A 6,936-nucleotide genomic window follows, 5' to 3' on the forward strand; every position below is an offset into this window, starting at 1 on the left:
TATACCACGGATAAATTAAACAAATATCTAAAGAATAATGGTTGATATTTACGGAAGATCTCTCAGCACGAGTAAAAGTAAAAAACGCGACGATGTGGATTTATCAAAATATACAACCAAAGATGAAATCGATAATCTTTTAACCCTCTCCGGGATAGACCCAGATGAGGTTGTTATTTTTCAGGACCGATATGGAAAACTAAAAACCAGTGACCTCAGATCTTATGAAATAATTCGTAGGGTTATTGGAGCTACTCCGGGTAACATCCCTGTGTTCACTGACAGCGGCAAAATCAAGTATGTCAATTGCCGGTTTCAAAGATGAAATTGCAAAAAATGTTGCTAATCGCTTAAAAAGTACCGGTGACACAATGACAGGTGAACTTAGCATGAACGGAAATAAAAAAGTGGTTTTAAAAGATGCAACATCCGACGAAGATGCCGCGACGAAAAAGTATGTTGACGTTAACTACAACACCGTAGATGGTAAACTATCCACGTTGCGGGCCGAGTGTGACGTTCACGTAAACGCGTTTGCAAATCTTCGCAGAAATTTTAGAAAAATTAGTGAAACCGCAGAGGAATTCTTTAGTATTCCGCTCACCGTTGACGCAAAACTCGCTGATATCAAAACCAACATTGACACGATTAAGAAAACACAGCAAGATATCGTAAGTGGAATTCCTGGGATTGTCAACAAAATTAGTCTGATTAAAATCCCACCCGAAGTAACTCCCGGGCATATTACCAACATCGTATACACAGTATCATCGGGATTTGCAACGTGGTCACAGCAAAATAATACTATCAAATATATCGCAACAGTCACTGGTGTGTACAGGCTGTCTGTCTTCAGTGCTGCAAAATTCGAGATATTTATAACGTATCCATGGCGTCATTCAACTGATAAGTTTTCTGGAGTTGTGCCTATCATATTAAACAAGGGAGTCGAAGAAACATTTATTCTGGAAGCAGCTGATAAGAAATTAACCCCAACATCTTTCTGATGGTGTCTGGAATTTGTAGCCGAAACACCTCAATTGGTTACTGCATAAAATAATAATGTCTACGACAACATTAAATGTCCAGCAATATAGATACGATCAGGTACGCGAATGGCAATCAGAGCTAAAAACCATCATCGATAAATACACAACAAAAGTAAAAAAATACCGGCGACGAACAGTTGTTCTTGACGTTGCAGTATACTCAGTATCCGCGTTAGTTGTATCCACCTGAGTAGTATTATCAGCGCTGACACCAGTAACAACTGCAATCGCAGTAACAATATGCGTTTCATCATCAGCGGCACTTGCAGGCGTTTTTAATATAATCGCGAAAAAGATATCAACGTGCACGAACACAAAAATCAACGATTATGTCACGCGGCTAAACACAGCCACGAACGTGTATTCGAAATTATCGTCGCTGATATCATCAAGCCTCAACGATGAAACAATATCAGATTCCGAATTCGCGTCAATGGTTAAGACATACAAACAAAATCACGTTTTGAAGGAAAATAAAATAAATAACAATGACAGAGCTACTTCAGCAGATAGCCGCAAATACAACTCCAGCACGGACCACAACGATAACTGTGAGCTCAACTAAACCTGAATTCAGTATTAATTTTCCAACTGTGATTCCGGTAAGCGAGATCGCGCTGGCACAGCTACAAGTAGATCACAGTTGGTCCAATATCAGATCAAAATCATTAGGTGGATTACCAGCAAATAATTCGTTTGTATTTGCAAATAAAAATAAACAAGATGGTACACCCGACTGGAACGTTGTTGGAATACCAACCGGGAGCTATCAAATCGAAGAAATAAATGAGGAATTACAACGTCGAATAAAAAATATCACAGGAAAAGAATCCAAAATAGCAACAACAACTCATGAACCAAAGCTGTCTTCCGCTATCGAAATAAACTCTCGTGACTACTCCGTTGATATATATCAGAGTTCGATCAGAACAGTGTTAGGATGGCCTGAAATTCAACCACCGGCGCCACCACCGATACCACCAGAGCCAAAAAAGTCTAACTATGTCACGGACAAGCAATCATATCACGATGTTAATCCATCATACAAACAACATTTACTTGAGATAAAAAACGCAACGTTGGGCAGTGAACTGTTCTTTATCAACAATGATTATATATGGTGGAATTTTATTGAGCTACGGGGGGGGGGGGGGTAGGAGATCATATAGGTATTGGCTTAGATTGAATTATTGAATGCTTTGAAGAAATTAATCAAAAACATAAAACATATCTACAGCGACTACGGCAGAGTTTTCAAGAACACATCTTTGATTTGTCATCACCACGTAGTGAAATCATCAAACACATTGAAATATTAAATTAGCTTGTATCCGACATGGAATATATTAACTAGCGAGTAATCCAGGCAACAACTGATACTAAAAAGTTAGACCACAAACAAAATTTTTTAGCTAAATACTCGCTAACAGAAGCGTCGTTGCCAAATTTTAAATTTTCCGGGTATAACGTACCCGAATTAAGAAAATCAGTCAGTGATGTAATCAAAGAAAACTTCTCTAAAATACTTGCAGAGTACAAAGAAACACTATCACCGGCAACTATTCTCCGGTACAACAATGATCCACAAGGGCAAGGACGAGATGTATCCCCGGGAATCGTAAATATAACTTCTGTGGTCGTAGTCACTCTTGTGTGTGATATCGTCGATAACAGCTACAGCACGCACACAACAATATCATATTAAGCCCAGCAAGGATTTATTCTTTATTCATTCACACCAAAAGAACCACCGGGATTTTTGATTGTGCAAGAGCCAATCAATCCGGTCTATCTACGATGCCATAATCCACTGTTATCAAGAACAAATTTCAAACTAGCAGACCAATTAGGCCACTTGTTGGATTTGAGAAATAAAACCGTAAATATTAATTTACTTGTAAAATCGTAAAGATTTTCAATCGTGAAAATTCCATCTTAAGGTCTCATCGTAAAGATTTTCAATCCTCAAATCAGCCTGATTAATATTAAGGTACAAATCCGGCAATTTTCAGTGAAAAACAAAAATTTTATAAGAAATTTATTTTTTTTACTGAAAATCAGACTGATTTGTTAATTCTGATAGAGTTTTTACTAGTAAAAATCATGGAAATCATTCGACTTGCTAATTCTGATAGGGCATTTACTAGTCAAAATCGTGCAAATCCAACAATTTTCAGTGAAAAACAATATTGTCAGTGAAAAAAAAACATTTTCAGTGAAAAAACAAAAAATAATATAATATTGTCAGTAAAAAACAAATAAAAAATATAATATTGTCAGTGGAAAACAATATTATCAGTGAAAAAACAAAAAAATACAATATTGTCAGTGAAAAATAATATTGTCAGTGAAAGATAAAATATAATATTGTCAGTGAAAAATAATATTGTCAGTGAAAAATAATATTGTCAGTGAAAAACAAACAAAAAATATTGTAATCAGAAATTTATTTTTTACTTTCGATTTCATTTACACGTAAAATCAACGAGTCTAACTTTCGATTTAGATCGCTTCACGATCTGACAATTTTTCTTAGTTGCCACACACGAGAATTAATTATCTTCTTTACTTCATATTCGTGAGATAATTCCGACCTAATTTTTTCGATTGCACGAGAGAGACTGACAAATTCTTTTATCCGCGTTTCTTCTACCGCAGCTAGCGATTGACACATAGCCGTCTGAATTTTCTTTATAAATCTATCTTGTGATGGCAGAATATATCTTCCTTCATGTTTAGCTTCCTGCAATGTTTTAAAATCGGAAATGATTTTTTTCAGGCTTTAATTCATCAGATATATTTATACCGTCATGTTCTAATTTTTTAATAGCAACAATTACATCATTAATATTTTCATAATTCATTATATTATAAACACTGAATATTATATATTTAAAAGAAAAATAAGTAGGATCATCGCTGACTCTTTTTTGTTTTGAAGCATATTTACAGCATTGTAGCAGCATATTTACAGCATTGTATTTAAATATTTACAGTATTTACAGGTATTTACGGTAGGGCGGCACAACATACAACCTTAATTAACTTGATTCTAAGGACAGCACAGTACATGTAGCAGCATATTTACAGCACTGTATTTACATATTTACAAGCATTTACATTGTTTGGAACAAGGACAGCACAACACATTGTATTTACACTATTTACAAACTTAATTCTAAGGACGGCAACGACAAATACGGGGTTATATTCTACGCTCAACAGATTTGCACACTCTCCCCCAAATCAATCCCGTGAGGTGAAAAATATCACCGCACGTGGTGATATGGCGATGGGCCTGGCTTCATTGCCGTTTTGTATTTCTTTTTCTTAAATATAATCGTAGAAAAAATATAGATGAACCAGAAAACCAAACGAATTCAGTAAAACATATATATTGTCTGTGAAAAAAAAATATTATGTACGATAAATAAACGATTACACCTGCCTGTGTTGACAGTCCTTGATAAAATCTACGGGAAGTAATCGGAGATAGACCGTAGTATTTACTTCCGTAAGGTAACACAGACAATTATGTACCTTCTTCACACTGTGGCTTGTAGTGTGTGTACAATAGACGGTTCGCCACGGATATTTTGTATAATATATTAATTGTAAAATAGCCAATGACGTATTGCACAATCTCAAGGTAGGTAACTCCATCATTGACTTTTACACAATCGCTACAGAGTTATGTCCGTTATCTGTATCTAGCACCAATGGAATATAATTGAACGAAATCCAGTTTCCAAACCGGTATGAAAACGATGATTTGATTATCTTATCTGCAACACGTTTGACCGAACATGGGTGAATACCAAAATATTTGCCAGCCACTGTCATTGATTGAAATATCATCTCTTCGCTTGTCTCCACATTGAAAGATTTAATCGCTCTAGAAATCTTTTTGAATTTCTCAGTCCCTCCTCGTTCAGAATTCTCACTCTGTATAATAGCCTGAAGATTGTGTAGACAATTATTCTGAGGATTTCCGTCAATATGATCGATCACAAGACCGTCTTTGATCACCCCAAAGAAACACTCGTACACGAAACGATGACAAAAATAATTTTTCTTTCCTCCAACGGTAAACGCGAGATAACCAGAACTTTTAACAACACCAACTGGTTTTTTTCGACCTGCAATTTCTAACTACTCCATCATGATTTGCTTCATAATTCTTGATGATGGGATGTCTGACAAATTCTTTTTGGCTCCATATATGTAATATTATTTGTTTAAATCATAATTTGTCTGAAAACTTATTTGGATATCCTCTACAGATTTTATAGCTCCGTTCCTGACAGAGTGAGGGTTATTATTTTTTGAACATAATATCTCTTAAGTTCTCTGTATCTTTTTCTACCATATTGTGCACACAACTGTGTTTTACCTCTAATTCTAACACCACATCGCAGACAGGTATTGGTCCCAGACTTCCACCACGAACGCTTTGCAAGTGTTGTCCGCAGAATTCGTTTTTACAGGATTTATTACAAGGAGTTAATGAACCGATCATCAACCATTTGCATTAAAATTCACGACGCCAAGAAAGAATTTCACACAGATGGTGCATCTCATGTCTGGTCCACGTTCAAGATTATACGCAACACCGAAGGTACCATCGACGCTACGATGATGACGAACGAGCAGCAACTATCATTAGCCACCTTGACAATCGAAAATATCTTTTCAGAATAAAATTTGTCGTGCTAACAGAAACAGATAATTGGATTATCCGTGACAAATATGATCCTGTAGACCATGGTGAAAAAATTGCCATACTGAGCAAAAATTCCAAACCAGGAGCATTGACTGGTATTGACAAACCGTATTAGCATATCCTGTAGCAGCAGTTATTTATGGAATCTATCCGATAAATGAAAAACCCAGCGTTGATAACCTGAAACCGATGAAATTTTCAAAAATAAGCTGTGCAGCTGAACTAGTAACGGAACATATTACCGTTTCGACTCGTGGAAACGGTCTAACGGATAAAAGACGTAAAATAATAAACGAGTGGGGAGAAATGGTTAAAGATACCGGGGCGTCTTTCAAAGATGTCGCTGAGTTAGGAAAAAAAATAAAATTCCCAATAACCGTAAAAACGATAACTTGAGAGATTTTGTATGAATCAAAATATAAATCAAAAGGAGCTTCGATTGAAATTATTGATCATAACGCTCACGCGTGGACAAGCGCAGTAACAGTGTTTCCACAAAATCGAATTGTTAAATTTTACCCCCCAGATAATTCTAGGGGAGGCATGTTTGATTTTATTAACAAAATAAGTAAAAACGAACCTGTGTCAGTATGGTTATTTCAGAGTTCTGAGAACTAAAAATCAGATGGAAATATTTGTATGGAAGTAAAAAGTAAATTTGATCAGTTTGTACGACCAAATGGCGTTATTTATCGAACAGATCTTCTTCACACAAAAATGAAAAATCTTGCGCTGCGGTATGCTAATGATACTGACGAACTATTGAGCAACTGTTTTACTGTTCCGTCAGTTGTGGCTCATTTTACTAGAAAGAAAAAATCGTGGAAACCAGCTAGATTTGATTTTCTTGATGACATAATATCGAGTTGTGTCGAATACGGACACGGTGGACTATGGAAAACTAAATACGATCATAAAGATGTTATTTCGGTTGATATGGTTGCATGTTATCCGGGAAGTTTTCTCGGATAAGGAGATTGTTCTCTGTACTTCAGGAGATTCGGTCATCCGACACACGAAATGACTAGAGTATAGATAAATGGACCATTACCGGATTTTGACTTAACTGGATTCGCTTGTATCGAGTCATTCGAGTTTGCTAAAGATCTCCATACGATTTGTTATGTTTGGTTCGGTAGGCATTTTTCAGAAAAAATGTAGGCA

Source organism: Sinohyriopsis cumingii, chromosome 9 (assembly GCF_028554795.1).
Source record: "Sinohyriopsis cumingii isolate HCF-2022 chromosome 9, ASM2855479v2, whole genome shotgun sequence".
In the NCBI taxonomy this organism is placed as follows: Eukaryota; Metazoa; Mollusca; class Bivalvia; order Unionida; family Unionidae; genus Sinohyriopsis; species Sinohyriopsis cumingii.